Consider the following 25,015-nt stretch of genomic DNA (forward strand, 5'->3'; position numbering starts at 1 on the left):
GCTGACTGTTTTTCCCATTCTTAAAACAGCATAAGTGTATTGCGACACACCCTAAGTGCACCGGCGCTTTACACCGTTAAAATAGAGCCCATTATCTTTATCGTCAACAGCATTTTGACATCCCTTCACCAATGTCAGTGATGGAGAAAACATTCAGGACGCCCTAATAAAGGTTTCCAGGCGCATTGAGAGAAATGTGAAGTGTGATATTTGCCCACACACACACACCGAATGAGTCTGCAGAAGACAAAGCCTGCTCGACGCTAACAAAACATCAGACAAACTCATGAATATCTTCATCCACAGCATCTCAAACAGAGCTGCTCATCATGCATTTATTCATTGTCTGCCAGACTCAGATTATGAGCGAAATTGAAAAATGTGAGAGGAATAAAAGTGTGTGTGTGTGTGTGTTTGTAGTGGACGCCACCTGTAGGAGAGGCGTTTACAGACACACTGCGACAAGATGATGCTTTTCCTTCATGTCCAAACAGTTTAATATCAGACACTGGTGGAGATTCTGTCCATATATTCACTTCACACTCTTATAATGCTCTTATGATGCTTCTTTAACTTCTGTATGGACACATGCACAGTATCAGTCACGGTCCAAACTCAATTAAACTGAACTCAGTTGAATTCATGGTACTACATACAGTTCTTTAACATTATAAATGTAATGCAACTATAATTTATTTCAGGGGTTTTCAAACTTTTCACCTCACGACTCCCAAAATAACAACTCGCAACCCACACTATGACAAACATTGCACACAACAGTGCACACACACCAATAGGAACTATATAAAAATGAGCATATAGACAACACAAGAAGTGCAACAGTCTAACAACCATATAATGTTTTATAGTCAATATTCATTTGTTTAATCTAATACTGACCTCATTTAATGAAAATGGTGGGCACAATGTTTACAGCACAAGACTATTCTTAGTTTAATTCTGGAGACCGCCACTTGGAGATTATCCTCCATGTTCAGTCTATTGCTGTGTCATTAACCTAGTGTAATAACCCCATGGGTCACAATCCAATGTGAAAAAATCTTAAAAGGCTAATGGATTTTTATTTGTATGTTGTTGTGTTGTTAACGTAGCTTTTAAATATGAAGTATATATTAAATATACTATAAGTTAATACCTGTTTTTATTTTCCGTAGGTTTTGGATAAAATATGGATATTCTAATAGTTTAAAAACATGTATGAGATTTTTGGAAATCACCAAGTGACCCCCACTTAGGAAACCACTTATTTTTGAGACTCTATTAAGAATTAATACAATAGTTATCATGAAATCACAACATCTACCTGCAAAAAATATTGAATGAAATACTGCTCAAATTTAGAACAGATGATATCTATGTGAATATAATCTAAAATAATATTTATTTTTATTCTTGTGATATAGAGCTGAACTTCTTAGCATGGTTTCAACTTTTTTACGATTATTTTAATAAAATAATAATAATAATAATAATAATAATAAAATAAACTAAAATTAAATGAATTTCCTAAAAATAACAGCAAGGAACAATGTTCAATCATTTTTAAATAATTAATTTAATTTAATTTAATTTAATTTAATTAAAAATGATTGAACATTGTTCTTTGCTGAGTGGGATCAACCAGTCACTCACATAAGATCCACTAAGAGCAAACCACAACCATGAGACAATTATTATTGCTGTTGTTGTTGTTGTTATTATTATTATTATTATTATTATTATTATTAATATTATCATCGTCATCATCATCATTATTATTATTATGATGATAATTATTATTATTATTATTGTCATTGTTATTATTATTATTAATATTATTATTGTCAACCATAATTATTGTTGTTGTTATTGTTATTATTATTATTATTATTATTATTAATAATATTGTCATCATTAATAGTTTTATTATTGTTATTATTATTATTATTATTATTATTATTGTTTTAATTATTATAATTATTATTACTGTTGTTATTATTATTATTAATATTATTATTGTTGTTGTTGTTTATTTATTTTATTACATGTGGGTGGGACCAATCTGTCACTCACAAAAGATTCACCAATAGCAAACCATCCAATCAATTCCCCAAACAAAATCAAGCCCCGTCCACATTTATTCTCGTTTTAAACGCCATTTAATTTATCAAATCCACAATATGGAAAACTGCAGCAATTTTTGTTTATGCTAACTTAAGCTAAAGATAAAACACCAGAGAAATACCACCAGGAAGTCTCTTCAATCCCTGATGTGTGACGTCTTTGACAATGACAGTAATAGCAGTGGGTTTAATTGGTGCAGTATTCAAGGCTATTAACACAGCCGAAAACAAAGCAGAAATTAGCATGTGTAGAGTTTATAATGGCAGACACCCCCCTGTGGCTCTTAATGCATCATCATAATATTGTACATAGACCCTTCCTGTCATCTCTTTCTTCTTTTGTAACATTTAGACAGTGATACACCAACAATCAGGCATTCGTTGTGTGTGTGTTTGAGAGAGTCACATTCATCTATTCTGAGACGTGTCACATGATTGTGAGCGCACGGACTGACTTTCAGGGTGAAATGATGAGAGGCAAATATTCTCTGGTTTTGCATTTGCAAGAGTTTCAGGAGAGCAATTGGGTTAGCTTGATTTCATTAGAGCTGCTGTTATTAGCTCGGCCATAAACTGATCATCAGAGACTGAACTCATAACACACACGCTACAAATAACAACAGGGTTTTTTGGGTTTTTATTTGCAGAGTTGCTGTTTGGGTAATCTTGTAGACCTCTGGAGACGCACACAAGACATCAGATAACCTCATCATCCTCATCCTCATCATCATTACTATTATTATTATTATTATTATGAATAGTAGTAGTATTAGTAGTATACATTTTATTATCATTATTATAATTATAACTATCATTTTTTATTTTATTTATTAATAATTTATTTTATTATTGATTCTTGCAATAGATTTTAATAACAACAAAAATAAAAGCTTGATTTCACATTATTATTATTATTATTATTATTATTAACATTATATTTATTGCATTTTTATTTAATTCTATTATGGCAATAATAATAATAATAATAATAATAATAGTTAGATTTAATTAACTGCACATTATATTATAACTATTATTTAATATTAATATTAATACTAATTTTTATTTTAACTTACTATATATTATTTATTTGTGTTATATTTTATTGATTACATTATTATTAATGATATTATTATTATTACCGTTGTTTTATTAAACTTATTAAATTATATTATTACAATAATAAAAATAATAATCATCATAATAATAATAGTTTGATTTACTTAATTGCACATTACAATTATTTAATACTAATATTACAACAAATTTGTATTTTAATTTATTACGATCTTTTCATTTTTGTTATATTCTATTAGTACATTGTACTATTATTATTGATATTATTTTTAACATTGTTTTATTACACTTTAATTAAATTATATAAGTGCAATAATAATAATACAAATAATATTAATAATTTAACTTGATTGCACATTACATTATTATTATTATGATTAATAATAATAATAATAATAATATTATTAGTATTAGTATGTAATAGTATTCATTTGTTTTTTAAATAATAATAGTAATACTTTGGCTTAATTTCAATTTATTATTATTATTCATATTATTATTATTAAATAATAATTAAATAGTACATTTGCAATTTAATAATAATACTAACAACAACAACAGCTTGATTTCATTAGAGCTGCTGTTATTAGCTCGCCCATAAACTGATCATCAGAGACACACTGGCTACAAAATAAGAGCTTTCTTTAGCTTTTATTTCCAGATTTAGTGCTTAGACCTTCTTGTAGACCTCTGGAGTCCATCTAAACCCACACAGGACAGCAGATAACATCACTTGGCCGTTCTGGTTGAGTTTGCTAACCTCTAACGTGACTTTTTACTTAATTGGTCGACGTTTAGACTATTAAGCCAGCAGTCCTTTGGAGTTTATTAGTCATTTTGGTGGAGGCTCCGGCTGAACCGAGTGTCCGACAGTCTCTGTGGTCCTGCTGAAATACAGACGGATTTCTCAGTAATGTTCACATGCTTTTCTGTGCACTTACACTGTAGTCAAGTACACTTGTTTTATTAACCGGTGATTGTCTTTAGCTGTATATGCATTTTAAAAGTGCAAAATTTAATAAATATCTGTCTAAGTTTAATGAGAAATGATAAATGTGGTCATCAATTTCTAGTAAAAAATGTATCATATTTTGTATGTATGCATAATGTACGCATATAACAATGTATGCATATTTTTCTGAAATTGGTATAATAATAACAACAACATCAACAACAACAATAATAATTATTATTATTAATCTTATTATCATTATTTGTATTATTATTATGATTAATGACATTGTTGTTTTTATTATTTTATTTTCTAGATTTTTGCATTTTAATTTAATAACAACAACAACAACAACAACAGCTTAATTAACTTGATTTCACAATACATTATTAACAACAATAATAATAATAATAATAATAATAATAATAATAATAATATTCATTACACATTGTTGTTATTATTATTATTATTATTATTATTATATTTTTGCAATTTAAATGAATAGTAATTACAACAATAAATCTGTGAAAAGAATAGTTCAACGATGACTGGATTTTATAGAGTGGTCTCTTCATAATAATGATACTGATATTACTTCAGTTTTTAAAGAGAGCCCTGTGTGAGAAGCAGCTATCCGCCATTAGAGTTTTGACCTGCTGAAGATAATGTCAGCGACAAAGTAGATCATAAATGTGTTATAGATGCACAAACTGACCCATTCTCACACTGACACACATACATTTTCACACATATAACATTAGTTCTGTTTTCAATCTGCCACTATGCCGACACACAGGCATTTGTAGCTCTCTGATCTCATTTGCATTTAAAGCGACAGTCACAACAATTTGGATCAATACCTAAAAGGGTCCGTTTCAAAGAGTTATAAACAATTATAAGTGGGTTATTTTGAGCTGAAACTTCATACACACTCTCTAGGGACATCAGAAACTTACATCTTGTAAAAAGCGTCATAACAGGTCCCCTTTAAAGCTGTCACTTTTGTTTAAATCTACATCAGCAATCTCAGAAGAGCTGCAGAGAGACAACAAACATGCCAAGCCCTCCAAAAAGAAACATAATAACTGGCGAATCCCTGAACTAATACATCCACAGAGACTTATCCCTCCATGACTGAAACACAAACCACAAGCCAAAAGCCGCCAGCAAACAAATGCAGCCATTACAGCTCTCGACAAAAAGCCGTTCTGCCGACTAGTCAGAATCATTTGTAAGTGGCGATAAATCCCCGTCTTTCCTCCCAAATTCCTGCCGCTGCTTTAATCAACTGAGAAACATGTTATTTCTCACTCCTCTGATTCTACAAGCTCACACCCTTTGAATTACAATGGGAGTTCATCGTGATCCGATTTACAGCCGCGGGCTTGTCCGGAATGAGGGATTTGATTGACAATGGGGGAGAAACAATGAGAAAAAATATGCTTTAAAATAGCAAACTAATTCCTTTCGCTCAGAAGGAGAGCAACTCAAGCCGCTTGGCACAGTGGTGGGCGAGGTAAATTTAATTAAACAGTCGGTGGGTTTCAGATCTGAATTTTCCCCAAGCTTTTCCAAAAAGCTGGTGGCGCTATATAAACAAGCAGACTGAATTATGAAGAAAACGTGAGCTGAAAATATTCTCCTGTGCAGCAAAGTTACAATGTGTAGGTGTGTGTGTGTGTGTGTGTGTCTAAAGAATTGATAATCATTAACCAAAATTGAGATGCTATTTATGATAAAAAATACATATATAATAAATAAATACATAAATGAATCAAAATCATCAGAAATAATAAATAAATAAACAATAAAAATAAAAAATAAATAACCAAAATGATAATAAATTAAAACATAAATAAATAAATAAAAACAACGCTGATGACAATAAATAAAAAAATAAATGAATAAATAAATAAATAAAAAAATAAAAACAGCAATGGTGATGATCAATAAATAAACTATTTAATTAATATCAACAACAACATAATATAATAAATAAATAAATAACAACAATGACAATAATAAATAAATAAAATAAATAAATAACAACAACAACGATAATTATCAAATAAAAAACAATAAAGATAATAAAAATGAATCAATAACAAAAATGACAATAATAAATAAATGAATAAATAAACAAATAAACAACGATGACAATAAATAAATAAATAAATGAATAAATAAATAATCAAAACAAATAACAACAAATGTTGACAACAATGACGACAATAAATAAACAGAAAACAACAATGATGATTATAAATAAATAAATAGAAAACAACAATGATGACAATAAATAAATAAATAAATAAATAACAACGATGATTGTACATAAATAAATAAATAAATAAAACAATGATGATAATAATATAAAAATTTAATAAAAAAACAACAATGATAATAATAAATAATAAATAAACAAATAACACAAAAAACAACATTGATAATAAATTAATAAATAAAAAACAACAATGATAATAAATAAATAAATAAATCAACAAAAATAAAAAACAACGGTGATAATAAATAAGTAAAAAAACAACAATGATGACAATAAATAAATAACAACAATGATAATAAATAAATAAATAAACAAAATAAAAACAATACAAATTATAATAATAAAAGTTGTTGATGTTGTTGTTAGTAGTAGTGCTCTTATTTTGTTTAAATGTAATTATTTTATTGTATTGCATTATCAAATTTAAGTAATTTTATTGGTTATAGTTATTGGTTTGAAAATGCATTAGTCTACAGTATGATACAACTTTTCCATTAAACATCTTCAAAGAAAAGACAAATAAAACATTTGGAGTTACTCTGACCTCTCAATGCCTTCTAGAGTTGAATTAGATCAAATGAAGAAATTGGAAACTCCAGTGGCGGTAATTTCCCTCAGATCTTGTTTAAGGTAAAATCAATCAATGGAGCATGAGCCTTTCCCTTTGAAATCTGCAGCAGGCACTTACGGCCATTTGTTTATGGTGGACCTCCGATGTCGTCTGAATTAGATTATGTAGATACAAAAACATCCATGTCCAACTCATCCATCTGTAAGGCAGCTGTAGCTTGTGTAACTCAGTCTAATACTAATGGGAAGAATAGTATTCAAGCCTCCTGTCCCACCTGTGTTTGCACCAGTGCATATGTGTGTGTGTGTGTGTGTCACTGAATTAATGTGGATGTGTGCATGTGTATGTATATGTTTGCATGCATATGTGTGTAAGTGTGTGTATATACATGTTTGTGCGCACATGTGTGTGCTTGTGCACATATGTGTATGTGGGTATGCATATATGTTTGTGGGTAAATGTGAATTTGTGTGTGCATGTGTATATGTGTAAGTGCATGTGTTTATGTGTGTTTTTGAGTTAGTGTCTGTGTGTTTTGGGTGTGTGTGTGTGTGTATTAATGTAGATGTGTGTACAGTAGATGTATATATGTACGTGTCTGTGCATGTGTTTGTGTGTACATGTGCGTGGGTATGTTTGTGTGTGTGTGTGTCTATGTAAGTGTATGTGTTTGCGTGCGAGTTTGTGCATGTGTGTATGCATGTTTGTTTGTGTGTAACTGTGTTTGTGTGTGTGTTTGTTTGGTCTTGGTATTCATCACGTTGTGGGGACCAAATGTCCCCGCAAGTATACAATACACGTAATTCTGACCTTATGGGGACATTTCTGGTGCCCATGATGAAGACAGCTTATAAACCAAACAGAATGAAGTATTTTGGAATTGTAAAACTGCAAATTGCTTCCTCCTTGGGTGGGTTTAGGGGTAGAGTTGGGGCAGGGGGAGAGAATATACAGTCTGTCCAGAAGAAGCATCAACATGTCTATGGAAAGACTCCATAAAACATCATGCATGTGTCTGTGCGCATGTCTTCATGTGTGCACTTGGACTGACAGTGGAGAGTGTTGGCACACGTCTCTATATTTCGCATGAGAAGCGTCTCCATTCTTGCCAAGTTCTGTCCGTCTTCATCCAGGCTGTGAAGAGCAGCGTCTCACTCCTCTGTCCAGCTCAGAGTCTGAGTTCACCTTCACACCGCACACCTGCCAGCAGCAAAGTGCTGGCAAAGCAGCCAGACTGAAGGATGCCAGCAGGACACAATGAGGGCCAAAATCAAACAGGGGGACAAGCCAGAGGGGAGTCAGACTGGACAACAATAGCCATGCTTTTATTTAAAGATGCTAATTAAATGTATGCACAAAACTGGACTATCGCATAAAAGATTTGAGAATAATGCAGCGTTTTTAACAATGGCATAAAAAACTAGGCAATAATTGTGGTGCAGCAAACCAAAAGAAAAGCTTTTAAAAGCAAATTAAAGAGCTCATTAAAACCTAACATGTTGAGTATTCCTTCATGTCATGCAAACTGTATATCAACAGCCTGAGACAGCTTTGTAAAACGTTACCAACAACACAAACAGATTCTCAAACTGGCAAGGAATCAAGTAAAACAAGAGACTGCAAGTGTGAAAGCGGTGTCAACAATATTAAACAAACGAGATGAAGATCCACAGAGAGCCGGCGGTGGATGGAGGGTGCAAATGAGCAGAAGCGAATGGGGGAACACCAGAGGAAATAAGTCTGAGTCTGCTCATGTGCACTCCTGCTTTTCCAATCACATTTATTACCGACGCTATTTTTGGGGAGGTGTTCGCGACGGGGGAATGAAAGCCGGGATGTTCTGCTAGATGAAGGATCTGTGATTGTGTTAGCGAATTGGGTTATCCATCATACCGAAACCGACGGTTTCAGACGAGTACAGTAGAAGACGGAAAATAGCAGGAACCGGCGGTGACCCAGAAAAAGCCATTAGAGCGATATCTAATATCTAAGCGCAGGTCTGTCTCAACCATAAAACACTGGATATGAGTCCGCATTCGTCATGGAGTCACGCAGGGTTAAAGATGCGATCTTTTAACCATCAGGAATCGAATAAAGCGCCAGGCATTCTTCGCTTGATCGTATTTGCTTTTATAATATCCCGAGGCCAAAAGGAAAGAACTCGTCTTAGTTTCTCGAGCACGGTTAATTGCGTTTTAGCCATTATTTGTACTGCAAATGGTGCAATTTTACTGGCTGCTTTATTAAAAAAAGCTCCCAGTCTAAACTGAGCATTAGCCATTATATTCTACTTCTTGTATCCGATATCTTTGAAATTGAAATCTTCTTCTTTTTATGAGGGTTTTCTCCTTTTATTGATAATAGCTGTATTCAGAATTTAACCCTATAATACCCTATTTTAGCTGTCTTATTCTGGGGGATATATATATATATATATATATATTTATATAGTTGAAGTCAGAATTATTAGCCCCCATCGAACTTTTTTCTTCTTTTTTAAATTTTCCAAATGATGTTTAACAGAGCAAGGAAATTTTCACAGTATGTCTGATAATATTTTTTCTTTTGGAGAAAGTCTTATTTGTTTTATTTCGGCTAGAATAAAAGCAGTTATTAATTTTTTTAACTCCATTTTAGGGACAGAATTATTAGCCCCTTTAAGCTATATTTCTTCTCGATAATCTACAAAACAAACCATCATTATACAATAACTTGCCTAACTACCCTAACCTGACTAGTTAATCTAATTAACATAGTTAAGCCTTTAAATGAACTTTAAGCTGTATAGAAGTGTCTTAAAAAATATCTAGTAAAATATTATGTGCTGTCATCATGGTAAAGATAAAATAAATCAGTTATTAAAGATGACTTATTAAAACTATTATGTTTAGAAATGTGTTGAAAAAAATCTTCTATCCATTAAACAGAAATTGGGGAAAAAATAAACAAGCAGTCAAATAATTCAGGGGGGCTAATAATTTTGACTTGAACTGTATAAATATATATTTCCCCCAGAATAAGACAGCTAAAATAGGATATTATAGGGTAAATATATATAAAATAACAAAAAATATAAAGAATTTCATTCATTTATTTTTCTTGTTAATTTCTCAGGTGTCTAAACAATTTCCCTCCTGTGAAATATTAATATTAACAGAGAAAGTTTCTTCCAAGATATTTCTAAACATAATAGTTTAACAATTTATTTATATTAACTAAATTCTTTTCTATTTGACCTAATGAAAATGCATAATATTTTACTATTTATTTTGTAAGGCACTAGTATTCAGCTCAAAGTGACATTTAAAGGGCTAAATAGGTTAACTAGATTCACTAGGCAAGCTGCTGAATAGCAGTGTTGTGTTTAGTAGACAATTGAAATTAAATATTTTTTAAAAATTCTATAGGGGGATATTAATATTTACCTTAAAATTGATTTAAAACCATAAAAACTGCTTTTATTACAGCCAAACTAAAAGAAAAAAAGACTTCCTCCAGAAGAAAGAAATATAAAATAGGAAATGATGTGAAAATGACATGTTCTGTTAAAAATAACTTGGGAAATATTTGAGGAAAAAAGCATAAAAGTTTCACAGGAGGGCTAAAACATTGCATATACATACAGCGGGGAGATAAGTATTGAACACATCACAATGTTTGGCAAAAAATATATTTCTAAAGGTGGCGGTGACTTGAAATTTTCACCAGATGCTGGTAACAACCAACGAAATCCTGGTGGCGATTAAAGCGATGGCTCAGACTTTAGCGATTATCGCCAAGTGAATTAGCAGGAGAACACATGAATAATTTGTGCAGTGATGTCTGCAGCGCCTCTGTCTCTGTACAAAGCAAACAGTGTTAATAGAGTTTAAAATGAGAGTAAACTCATTCAGTGGAGGTCGTGTTTGGCCTGCGCCAGTGTGTGTTTGCTGGGACTCAATCAGCTTTTAGTCCAGATGTGTGGGAAACACACACACACTTTGATTATATGTCATCTGGCGGACACACACACGCACGCACGCACGCACGCACGCACACACACACACGCACACACACACACACACGTATGTGTGTGTGTGTGTGTGTGTGTGTGTGTGTAAGTGTGTAGAGTGGATATAGTGTTTGTGTGTGTGTGTTTCTGAGTTTGGATGCGTGTTAATGTTTTATGTATGTGTGTGTCTATGTATGGAGTGTGGGTTTGCTTGTGTGTGTATTGTGTGTGTGTGTGTAGTGTGTGTGTGTGTAGTGTGTGTTTTTATAGTGTGTGTGAGCGTGTGTGTTGTATGTGTGTATTGTATGGTGTGTGTTTGTGGTGTTTTAGTATAGTGCGTGTGAGCATGTGTGTTGTGTGTGTGTATTCTAGTGTGTGTGTGTGTGTGTGTGTGTAGTGTATGTGATTGTGCATGTGAGCTTGTGTGTCTGTTCTTTGCAGTCAGTGTGTATTTTTGTAGTGTGTGTGATTCTGTGTGTGTGCATGCTTGCGTGTCTGTGTGTGTGTGTGTGTGTGCTTGTTTTATGTGTGTGTCTATGTGTGGAGTGTGTGTGCGTTCGTGCATTCTTGTGTGTCTGTGTTATTTTTGCTGTGTGTGTGTGTGTGTGTGTTTTTGCAGTGTGTGTGTGTAATGTGTTTGTGTGTGCATGTGTGAGTGTATGTGTGTGTGCAGGCGTATGTCTCTGTGTTTGTGTTAAGTGTATGCAGTTGTGTGTGCGTGCATGCTTGTGTGTCTGTGTTTTTCTGCTGTGTGTGTGTGTTTGTAGAGTGTTTGTATGTGTGTCTTGTATATTTGACTGTGTGGAGTGCATGACTGTGTGTGTGTTTGTGTTTTTTGTGTTGTTCTTTTTCTAGTGTGAGTGTGTTTGTGTAGTGTGTGTGTGTTTTTTTATTGCAGTGTGTGCGTGCGTCATTTATTTCCCTTCGGCTTAGTCTGTATTTTCGAAGTCACCACAGTGAAATAAACCGCCAACTATTCCGACATATGTTGTACGCAGCAGATGTCCTTCCAGCTGCAACCCAGTACTGGGAAACACCCAGACACAATCATTCACACATTCATACATTGCAGCCAATTCATTTCATCAATTCCCCAATAGCGCATGTGTTTGGACTTTGGGGAGCACCCGGAGGAAACCCATGCCAGCACGTGGAGAACATGCAAACTCCACACAGAAATGCCAACTGACCCAGCCAGGACTCAAACCAACGACCTTCTTGCTGTGAGGCGGCAGTGCTACCTACTGTGCCACCATGTCGCCCAAATGAAAAACAAAGGTCCAGCCAAGAAAGAAAGGCAAGCAAATCCTCTATAAGCCAGAGTTTTTCTTATTTCCTGAGATTTCCAGAGCGAACGAGCGGCGTCTCAGCGGGAAGCGTCCGCAAAGAACCAGTGGAAGCAATAAAGGGTGTATTTGCGAACGCTTTGCTGCTGATGTAAGCAGCTGAAATTGCGGTAATCAAAGCAGCGCCATTACGACTGTGTGCTTGAGACGTATATATGAGATCTCACTTTCCCTTGGGCTTAATGAAAGAACAGATTAAACATCCGCAATACACAACCGTCTCCGAGAGTTCATATATTTACACATCAATTATTAACAGAGAGTGTTTAATCGAGAGCGATGTAATGGCGCAGTAATTGATTTAAGTGGAGGGAGGAAAAAAAATGACAATAAATACAATAAAATCAGCTCAGAGATTAAGATGGACTTCAGTTGTACATTAATTACGGCGTGTGTTTTGCTGGTAATGCAATAGAGCTGCGGCTGCATTATCGGCTGACTAAATCTCTTAATCTCATTTGTAACGGGAGATGAAAATAATATGCTTTATGACAGAGGGATAAAGCCTTGACTGTGATGTTCCGACTGAAAGACTTCCACAGTTGCTGCTGGATTCAGATGCATGACATTTGGGAAAGTTCAACTCTGTCAATTAGGCGTTTCGGTGTATTTAAATGGTATGGATGATTATTTTGATAATCATCGCAGTTGGTTATCAGTTTAATATGAAATTTAATTAACAATGCATTTCATTTTCTGCGGTCAGTATGCAGTTTCTATACACTCAAATTGTATTTGTGCTGCTTGTTTAAACTACTTATTCAAGTTCAATCCACTTCAATTTGTTTCGTTAACTTAATTGATTTGATTTGGGACAACATAAATGGATTGTGTGGAACCCTGCATATATATTTTAGCATTGATAATTTTCTATCAACCCGGGCTCATTGTGGAAACGTAGCCCCGCGGACGTTTCTGCGGACCGCGAGATACATCCCGGAAGGTGCGTATTCGAGCGGTTTTTGTTTTCACGGATCCGCGAGAGGCAGCTGTGCGCGCTTTTTCGCGTCTCGAGAGCCTCTCGGGAGCGCACGCCATTTGCGACCGCGTTGTTCTCGCACAAAAAGCCGCCGGAGGCCACTGTGGAGCGACCGTCTGTCCGACTGGCTGGCCGAATGACCGAACTGGCTGGCCGAACGACCTAACTCCTCTTCCTTCCCTAAACCCAAATGACGGTTTGCAAAAGCCGTCCAGAAAAAGAAAAAAAAAGCAAAAGCCCTCGTCTTTGATTTCGACCACGTTTTCGGATCCCGCTGCGTTCTAGCCCTTATTTTTTGGATTCTGTTTTTCATCTTACCTGATTTCTGGAACCGCTCTTCCCTGGACCCGATCCCGGACGTCCCCGCGGCCGGCTCCTCCTCTTCTGGGCCTCCGCTCCGCCGACGTAACGCTGCGAGCTAAGTGGACAAAGCCCTCCACTCGAGGAGAGCCGTCAGCCGGCGAGCGTGAAGTGGAGGAGCAGTGTTCGCTCGAAAAAAACTAAATCGCAGTCTCCAGAAGCGTCCGCGGGGCTACGTTTTTCTAGAATGAGCTTGGGTTGCTTTCTATATCTGCATGTTTATTACTTATTTTTACAAATATACTTATTATTCATTCATTTTCTATTCGGCTTAGTCCCTTTATTAATCTGGGGTTTCCAAAGCGGAATGAACCGCCAACTTATCCAGCTTATGTTTTACGCAGTGGATGCTCTACCAGCTGCCACCCATCAGTGGGAAACACCCATACACACTCATTTACACACATACACTATGGAAAATTTACCCATTCCCCTATAGCGAATGTGTTTGGACTTCAACTCATCGCCACTTTAAGTTCTAATCAGTATTAAACCTTTAACTTAATAAACAGTTGTGGATAAATAAATCAAGAGCACAACTATACAACAAAACTCAGATAAGCTCGGAAGAAACAAAGCTTTAATAATAAATTTAACGTTTGTTTTCAGCGACAGGCTTCAGCCACTGTTTAAACCTGCCTGATCTCACGAGGAAACGTAAGTATTTTACGTTTTGTCAGTTTAGTGCAGTCAAATTTATGTAAGTACATTAAGAACATAAGTATATTGTTCACTGTTTAGGCTGAAGCACATATTTCCAATGAGGTTTTGTAGTGTTGGCCATAACAAACATCCCTAAAAATAATAAAAGAGCAAATTGAGTGTAGTCTCGGTGGTGTAAAGCGGGTCAGTGCCAGGAGAGCTGAGACTTTCACACAGCGGGAGAACTGTGAAGGAGTCAGCAAACACAAGTGAAGAGCTCAAGTCTTTGGGGATAAACAAGCATCAGGGCCAATTATCATCCTCTAGATCACAACATCAATGCCTGACCCACAGAACACACACAAACAAAGAACAAGGCCAATGCAAGATCAACAACTACTGCCAAAAAACACGGCACCTGCTCACATTTCAGCCGCCGCTCCTGAGATACATGCACTTCTTAATCCAGTTTAAGCAGTGTGGAAAATCAGGTAAAGCTGGATTTGGAGTTAGAGAAGTGATGCTTTTTATATCTCCCGTACTCTCTGCCTTACTCACTCTCTCAGGCATGACTTGTCAAAATGTGGATGTGTTTAGATTGTTTAAATCATTAGTCAAATCTAGAACAAATACTGAATATACTGGTTATCAACAAAAAAATATCTGGATTTATTTGAAAAAACAAGCGGTGTTGATATTTAGATCTGTAAAATAATTAAGTAAACAAAAACAACACAGAAAACGTCAAATGAATAAGAAAATGTAAAAAAAATGTAAAAATATATACAGTATATGAAGAATTGAATAAATAAATGAACGAACAAACAAACGCATGTACACACCAACGAACGAACAAATGCACAAACGCACGCACCAACGCATGCACGCCCGAACGAACGTACACACAAACGAACGAATGCACAAACACATGCATACATGAACGAACACTCACACGCACGAAAGAATGAACGCACACACGCACGCACACACGAACAAATGAACAAATAAAAAAACGCACAAACACAGTCACGAACGAACGCACGCTCACACGAACAAACGAACGCACACACAAACAAATAAACAAATGCATAAACACGCACAAACAAACTAACCCGCGTATGAACGAACGCACGCACCACGAACGAACTAACGCATGCACGAACGCTAGCTGATATCATTTAAAAAAAAAATTTTCATTTTAAAATTATTATTATTAGTGGCAGTGGTGGATTTAGGCATGGGCAATGATGAGCGATCGCCCAGGGCGACATCTGGCTTTATGGGTCGTTTATGGGGTGGTTCACCCAGGGTGCCATTTAAACTAGAACCACCACTGATTAGTGGTGGTAGTAGTAGCAGTAGTATTTCTTTCATTATTTTTTATTTTTAATATTTATATATATTTTTTTTTTACCTCTTTATTTATTTTTTTTGAGAGAGAGGGGGTGTGTTCATTAAAAACAATAATTATAATAATAAAAAAATAATAATAATGATAATAATGATAATAATAATAATAACAACTATAATAATAATAATAATAATAATAATAATATTAACAATAATAATAATAATAATAATAACAATGATAATAATAATAATAAGCTATAATAATAATAATAACAACTATAATAATAAAAATAATAATAATGATAATAATAATATTAATATTAACAATATTATAATAATGATAATGATAAAAATAATAATAATAAAAATAATAATAATAATAATAACAACTATAATAATAAAAATAATAATAATGATAATAATAATAAAAATATTAACAATAATAATAATAACAATGATAATAATAATAATAATTAGCTATAATAATAATAATACCAACTATAATAATAAAAATAATAATAATGATGATAATAATAATAATAATATTAACAATAATAATGATAATGATAATAATAATAATAATAATAAATAAATAAATAATGATAATAATAATAATACTACTACTACTACTACTACTACTAATAATAATAATAATAATAATGATAATAATAATAATAAGTTATTATTATGCTTATGTAATTATTAACTAAAATTATAAGACATTTTTATTAAATTACTCTATAATATTATTAAATATTATTTTAAAATATACAAGAACTGTACATTCATGCAGATGGTTTGCAATAATGTTTCTTAGCTTCCACACTTTGCTTTATTGGCATGGCAAAGGTTACATATGTATTGCCAAAGTATTTGTGATGATTGCATTAAACAGATCATCTGAAAACAAATGAGATAGTAGTAGTAAAGAAAAGAAAAACACAACAAGTAACAGTATATATAACAGTGAACAATTCAGGACAATAATAATAAGCTGCATTTCTATCAATTAACATTTGCCATCTCTCTCTTTCTCGCTGTCTCTTAGTTAAAAAGGGAAAGGATGTCTGTTCAATTTTATACTAGGACAAGCAAAAATGGTGATATATATATTAGTAGAAGGCAGACTATTTTGTATGAGGCCAAATTATGAAGTTGGAGCTTATGAAAGCAAGAATAAGGCATGATTTGTATGTATTTTTTATTTATCCACAAACGAGGTAGACAAATAAAGTGTAAAAGAGATGGAGTATAAAGTAGATTTGGAGTATAATTATGTAAATGAAAAATATGCATTGTGTTTTTTGTTTTGCTGAGAACATTGCATAATTTGGAAATATGTTCCGACTCAATAAAACACATGTTGCTTAAAAGTTTGTATTAAATAAAGGTGTATAAAATCTCTCTCTCTCTCTCTCTCTCTCTCTCTCTCTCTCTCTCTCTCTCTGGAGTGTTCTTCTTCTTCTTCTCTCGCTTCAGCTCGACTCTTGGAAACCGGGCTCTAATGGGATCAGCCGTCAATCAGATCATGTGCATCAAAGAGCTGACAGTGTGTTTGACTGAAATATGTCTCAGTGTGACAGTCAGAAGCTCAGCGAACCGCACTTCATTCCGGCACAGGTACAGAATGACTGAAAATAGAGGTCATTCAGTTGACTCTCGGTTTAGAGATTAACACTAAACCTTGGCCATCTTTCTGCTGTGCATTAGTATGAGAAGTCACTCGCACCACTGAGAACTGACAGATTGAAGAGTGCAAAGAAAAGGTTATGATACAGAGCTAAAAAAAATAAACAATGGAGTTTAAACGTGCAGTGTGCAGGATTGAAGAGGTTGAACTAGGGATTGCAGACCAATTTCATTCAGTCATTCATTCATTTACCTTGTATATCAGGGGTCGCCACAGAGAAATGAACAGCCAACTATTCCAGCAAATGTTTTACACAGTGGACTTCTTCAAGCCGCAACTGTGTACTGGGAAACACCCATACACATACACTCATACACTACAGCCAATTTAGTTCATCAATTCACATACAGCATGTGTTTGGACTGTGGGGGAAACCCGAACACCTGGACGAAACCCACGGCAACACAGAGAGAACATGCAAACTCCACACAGGAATGTCAACTGGCCTAGTTGGGACTCAGACCAGTTACCTTCTTGCTGTAAGGCGACAGTGCTAACCGCCTCTGGAGGTCATATTTTCAGCTACATCTACATATCCGCAAATGCCTGGGGTGGGGAAATGTGTAAGCTGGCAATGGGTTGGTTATAGAGACCAAAACAAAGACGGATGTTCCAGCACGTAACGCACATTTTCAAAGCAGAATGACTGACTTCACTATTGTTTTTTAGATTAACAAGAATGTTCACTTCGCATGTTTCTTCAATATCTGTAAACATATTATGGTATTTTTAAGTACAGTAGGTAAAGTTTGATTGGGAAAGTCATGCTGTCATTCAATAGGAACGTGTTCAAAAACTAATCATGTTACATTAATATTTTATTGACGATTCTGCAAAGTCTAAAATGGGATGCAAAGTGTATTTTTTAAAGCATAGCCTGTGCAAGACAAAACAGACAAAAAAAAACATCAAATATAATAAAATAAAGTAAGATAGAAAAGAAGAAAGAAGTAAATACAAAAGCAATAAAAACCAAACAAACAAAACAAATCAAAACAAAAAACAAAACAAAAACAAACAAAACAAAACAACACAACACCACACAAAACAATACAAACCCAACAAAGCAAAACACAAAACTAAGTAACAAAACCAAAGCAATCAAAAAACAACAAAAACAAACTGATGATGACACTTTTTTGTTTTCTTCATTCTCAGGGCCAGACAGAATCTGCATACATTTTTGCTATTTCTGAGCAGAATGTTGTAAATAATATTGAAGCACTTTGTTCAACAATGGTTGTTTTTGAAATGTGTTATATAGATAAAATTTAATTGAACTGTAATATTATGTTGAGCAAATTTTATTATGTACAAGTTGTGTACAACATTTTTTACATAAATCATATAAACGTATGAATATAATACAATAATATTGCTACAATTAATATTAAAATGTATTAAATATACCGTTGAATTATTCGCCATCCCGTGATTTTTATTTGTATTTTTGCAAATATTTCCCGAATAATGTTTAACAGATTCAGGAATTTTTCACTGTATTTTCTGTAATATTTATTCTTCTGGAGAAGACTTTCTTTTATTTATTATATTTCGGCTAGAATAAAAGCAGTTTGTAATTGTTTTAAACCATTTTAAGGTCAATATTATTAGCCCCCTTAAGCTATATTAGTTTTGGATTGTCTACAGAATAAACCACTGTTATACAATGACTGCCTAATTACTCTAAATTTACACTAATTAGTTAGGCCTTTAAACGTCACTTTAAGCTGAATACTAGTGTCTTGAAGAATATCTAGTCTATTATTATGTGCTGTCATCATGGCAAAGATAAAAGAAATCAGTTATTAGAAATGAGTTATTAAAACTATTATATTTAGAAATGTGTTAAAACAATCTTCTCTCCCCAGATATTGGGGTAAAATATACAGTACGGCTAATAGTTCTGCCTTCAACTGTATATTTGCACACATTTAAGTTTGCAACAAGTAAATAAATATACTCAATAGTGGTTTAAAAAATAAATCTGCAGATTTCTGTGTGGTGCATATTTTGTGTGGGTCTACCTATTAACCTTGTTTTGCTCACTATCAAACTCCAGTGAAATGCATCATGACTAAGGTCTATGAGATGAGAAGTGAAGTGGAGCCCACTAGAAAACACAATACGCACATTCACCAACCCTGGACTCGCTTTAACAAATGTCCACCCATTCAAAAGGAGACCAATGAAACTGCAGTGATAAAGCAGGAGAATCTGGATAATGGAGCCTGGCTCTGGACTGACTGTAACAACAGGAGGGTGTGTTCGTCTAACAAACCCTTTTACTGGACGCTCCATGCTTTACTGCCATGCTGACCTTCCCATCGGGACGCTGTTAAAAGCAGACACACCGGACCCAGACATTTGGTAATTGTCTGCTGTATTTATTCAGCTGAGATAAAGCAGTTTTTCTGTGTCTGCTGAGGGGTCAGTCTTGAACGCCTGTTCGGTAGATGCATCTTTTGGCGGGGAGGAGAAAAATAAAAAGGCTTTCACTGATTTATAGACATGAGTCGCTGTTGTGTAGAAAAGAAATGGATTAGATATTAAGAAAAATGTTGGAAACCTTTAACCACTTACTTTGATATTATCTGGTAAATTTCCATTTTTGGGAAAACAATAATTTTAAAGGCCCCAAAAACTCAACAAAACCTTGAAAACAATAAATAAATAAATAAATAAATAAATAAATAAATAAACAGTCCTAGAGGAACAAGGCCTTTCGAAACAAAACAATTAAAGGCAAGTACAATAAAACAAAACAAACAAAACAACAAAAGGCAACTAAAATAAAACAAAACAAAACAACTAAAGGCAACTAAAACAAAACTAAACAACTAAAGGCAACTAAAACAAAACTAAACAACTAAAGGCGACTAAAACAAAACTAAACAACTAAAGGCGACTAAAACAAAACTAAACAACTAAAGGCAACTAAAACAAAACTAAACAACTAAAGGCAACTAAAACAAAACTAAACAACTATAGGCGACTAAAACAAAACTAAACAACTAAAGGCAACTAAAACAAAACTAAACAACTAAAGGCAACTAAAACAAAACTAAACAACTAAAGGCGACTAAAACAAAACTAAACAACTATAGGCGACTAAAACAAAACTAAACAACTAAAGGCAACTAAAACAAAACTAAACAACTAAAGGCAACTTAAACAAAACTAAACAACTAAAGGCAACTAAAACAAAACTAAACAACTAAAGGCAACTAAAACAAAACTAAACAACTATAGGCGACTAAAACAAAACTAAACAACTAAAGGCAACTAAAACAAAACTAAACAACTAAAGGCAACTTAAACAAAACTAAAGCAGCTACAACAAAACTAAACAACTAAAGGCAACTAAAACAAAACTAAACAACTATAGGCAAATAAAACAAAACTAAACAACTAAAGGCAACTAAAACAAAACTAAACAACTAAAGGCAACTTAAACAAAACTAAAGCAGCTACAACAAAACTAAACAACTAAAGGCAACTAAAACAAAACTAAACAACTATAGGCGACTAAAACAAAACTAAACAACTAAAGGCAACTAAAACAAAACTAAACAACTAAAGGCAAATAAAACAAAACTAAACAACTAAAGGCAACTAAAACAAAACAAAACAACTATAGGCGACTAAAACAAAACTAAACAACTAAAGGCAACTAAAACAAAACTAAACAACTAAAGGCAACTTAAACAAAACTAAAGCAGCTACAACTAAAGGCAACTAAAACAAAACTAAACAACTAAAGGCAACTAAAACAAAACTAAACAACTATAGGCGACTAAAACAAAACTAAACAACTAAAGGCAACTAAAACAAAACTAAACAACTAAAGGCAACTTAAACAAAACCAAAGCAGCTACAACTAAAGGCAACTAAAACAAAACTAAACAACTAAAGGCAACTAAAACAAAACTAAACAACTATAGGCGACTAAAACAAAACTAAACAACTATAGGCGACTAAAACAAAACTAAACAACTATAGGCGACTAAAACAAAACTAAACAACTAAAGGCGACTAAAACAAAACTAAAGCAGCTACAACTAAAGGCAACTAAAACAAAACTAAACAACTAAAGGCAACTAAAACAAAACTAAACAACTAAAGGCGACTAAAACAAAACTAAAGCAGCTACAACTAAAGGCAACTAAATCAAAATCAAACCAGCTGGCTTCAACCAAACACAACATAAAACAATGCATTTAAAACAAAACAACAAAATCTCCAAAAAACAAAAACAAACAAAGAGAACTAAAACAAAACTAAAGCAACTAAAACCAAACCAAACCAAACCAAAACAAAACAAAACAAAACAAAACAAAACAAAACAAAACAAAACAAAACAAAACAAAACAACCAAATCAAACCTAACCTAACCTAACCTAACCTAACCTTACCAAACAAAGGCAACTAAAACAAAACTAAAGCAGCTGAAACCAAGCCAAAACAAAACAACAAACCAAACCAAACAAAACAACCAGAGGCAACTAAAACACAACAAAACCAAACCAGCTGAAACCAAACCAAAACATAAAACATTAAATTCTTCAAAAACAAAACAACAAAATCCCAACAAACAACATAAAACAAAACCCACCAACAAAACAAAAACTACCAAAGCAATTAAAACAAAATAAACACAGCTGAAAGCAAATTAGAGTTGTTTTGTGTGTGTGTGTTTGTGTGTGTGTGTGTGTGTTTGTGTGTGTGTGTGTGTGTGTGTGTGTGTGTGTGTGTGTGTTCGTGTGCGTTTTTGTTGTTTTTTGATTTTATTAAAACCTTTTTAAGATTTTAGGCTATTTTGGGGCCCTTAAAGATATAGTTCACCTTAAAACGAAAACCTACCATCTATCTACTCTCCCTCAAGTGGTGCTTGTTTGTTTTGTTGATGTTTTATTTATTTTTATTTTTTTGGTGTTTCCTTTTGTTTTGTTTTTATAAAAACTTTAAGGTCTTGGGTTTTTTGGGGGTCCTTAAAAGGATACTTTATCCAAAAATAAACTCTCTTTACTCTCACAGGCAGAGTAAATAGATGGTAAGTTCTCATTTTTAGGTGAACTATCCCTTTATGGGCCCACAAAAACCCAAGACCTTTAAAAACAAAACAAAAAAATTAAAAAATAAATCCCAGCATAGAAGAAAATAAACAAAACCTAAAACAAAAACAACCAACAATACCAAAGCAACAAAAACAAACCAAATGTATGTCACTTTTTGATTTCTTTCTTCTTTGTTTTTCTTCACTGTCTTCCTGAAGGGTCAGTCTTGAACGCCCTCTTCTGTAGATAGCCGAGGAGGAGTAAAATAAAAGGCTTCAGCTGATTTTATTGAGATGGTGTTGAGAAGCGGATGGAATCTCGTGCAAATGTTAACAGTCCCAGATGAGTGGTATGCAAGACCGAGACCTCTAACAGGATGATTGAATTTTGACCATAATCCATCTGCATGCAACTTGTTTCAGCTTTTATACCACAGTTTTACATCAGCGTGGCCTGAATCTAATAGACCCCGAGATTAACAGCATCCAACATCATCACTTTTTAATACCAATAAATCAATACGCTGTCTATTGGCTTGTCTAATGCACATCCGAGGCCTTGACCAGGACAACATGATGGATATTTATTTGAACATGCTGGAAAATTAACGACGCATTCCTTCAGTGCATTCTCCATTCTCTCTTTCTCTCTCTCTCTCTCTTTTTTTTTTCCATGCAACAAGCTTTCAACGTCACATAGGTCACATGGAAGTCAGCAGATGTGACTAGGAATAAAATACATTACCAACCATATTTTTGTAGTGAATCACAAGAGAATCACAACACTACAAGTTAGATTAAATAATAATAATAATAATAATAATAATAATCTAATAATAAATGTAAAATAAAATAAATAAATAATAAAATAAATGATAAAGGATTAATAAAATAAATAAATGCAAATTAAAACGAAATAAAATAATTTAAAATAAATAAAAAAGAATAAAACATTAAAATAAAATAATAAATAAAATAAATAAAAATAAAACAAATGATAAAAATAATAATAATAATAATAAATAATAATAATAAAATAATTGAAAATAAATTAAATAATAAATAAAATAAATAATAAATGTAAACATTTAAAAATAAAATACAATAACACAGAAATACAATACATGATAAATAAAATAAATAAATAAAAATTAAAAATAATATTAAAATAAAATAAATAATAAATTAATTAAATGATAAATGATATAAAAAATGATAAATAAAATGAATGAAATTTTAATAAAAAAAAGATAAAATAAACGATAAATAAAATAAATAAAACAAGTGAACATTTAAAAAAAACAGGCAGGGGTGAAAAACCAGCATACATAGTGTAAAAGACAGAATAAGGTCAAAAACACGGGAAAAAAGAAACAAGGAAAACGATTTTGATTACGAACTTTAATAATCTAGTTATATTGTTGTTGTTGTTATTAATATTATTATTATTGTTGTTGTTGCTGTTGTTATTATTATTATTATTATTTTGCATTTTTATTTTTGTGTAAATATATATTTTTCTTTATATAAATGTTTTATTTTATTGTATTGATACCATTATGTAATTTATATTATTTATTATTATTATTAGTTTTTATTATTACTATTGTTTTTATTATTATTAGTTTTATATTATTCTTTTAATAATAATAATATTAATAATTATTATTATAATTATTATTATTATTATTTGAATAAAGCAAATGAAAAAAGTGCATTTCTAACATGTTTACAGGTTGTCAAAAATATATTTTTTATTTGTATGTTTTACTAAATAAATAAATAAATAAATACATAAATAAATAAATAAATAAATAAATATTTGGGAATGTGGTAAAATCGTGTACTGAAAATAATTGTGTTTTTGCTTTCTTTGTATTTGTTTTTTTTTTGGGCAGCAGTGATTGACAGAGCCTCACCGAGTCTTATCCACTTCCTGTGCCCTTTTGAACAGGACATCCTCCTCTGCAATGTTATCGGAGGAGATGAAATCAGTTTTCCCTGCGTGCCACTTCTTCACCACAATAAACCCTTACATATCCAAGAAAGTTTCCTCCCGTCGCTTCTCATAATGAGCTAAAGCTGACGTTCGTTCAGGATCCTGACACTATGAAGCTTCCATCAGCTTTCATTTACAAATGCAAATGTTTGTTTGGCGTTTGTTTCGACTGATGTGACTGTCTGCAATCTGAATGCATTACGCCGTTTACACAGATTACAGCCCTCGCAGCCAAACACCCACCAAAAGTGTGCAATTTATTCCAGCGATAAATATTACAGCGCTTTCCACAAAGGCTTGTGTGTGTCTGAGCGATATGCAAAGCAGAGTTAAAACACACTCCAGGATTCACATGTAATCAGAGCACAACAGGTACATTTGAGTCGTGCTTCATGCATCTGCTTTATTTTAGATTTGAAGAGAAAGATTACTTGGTCTTCAGTAACGTGTGCGTTAATTTTTCTTTAAATAAATGTCTGTTATTCATGTAGTGAAAAATGTTGAGGCTCCAGTCTAGATATGGCATTAATAATAATAATAATAATAATAATAATAGATTTTGTTCTCTGATTAAACCTTTGAGAGTCAGAAATTA

The 25,015-nt window shown here is 32.9% G+C and overlaps 1 protein-coding gene and 1 long non-coding RNA gene across 5 annotated transcripts in view; one reads left to right on the top strand and one right to left on the bottom strand.

Annotated features, from left to right (window-relative positions):
• pard3aa (par-3 family cell polarity regulator alpha, a) overlaps window positions 1–25,015 on the bottom strand; it is a 647,780-nt gene that overhangs the window by 106,962 nt on the left and 515,803 nt on the right. The gene's annotated exons all lie outside the window — the stretch shown is intronic.
• On the top strand, window positions 11,370–15,631 carry LOC147837921 (uncharacterized). The gene is made up of 3 exons (XR_015524657.1): window positions 11,370–11,495; window positions 11,873–13,241; window positions 13,870–15,631. It is a non-coding gene; the product is annotated as an uncharacterized LOC147837921 (long non-coding RNA).

The sequence above is a fragment of the Danio rerio genome, chromosome 24 (genome assembly GCF_052040795.2).
Source record: "Danio rerio strain M-AB ecotype USA chromosome 24, GRCz13ab, whole genome shotgun sequence".
Classification (NCBI taxonomy): domain Eukaryota; kingdom Metazoa; phylum Chordata; class Actinopteri; order Cypriniformes; family Danionidae; genus Danio; species Danio rerio.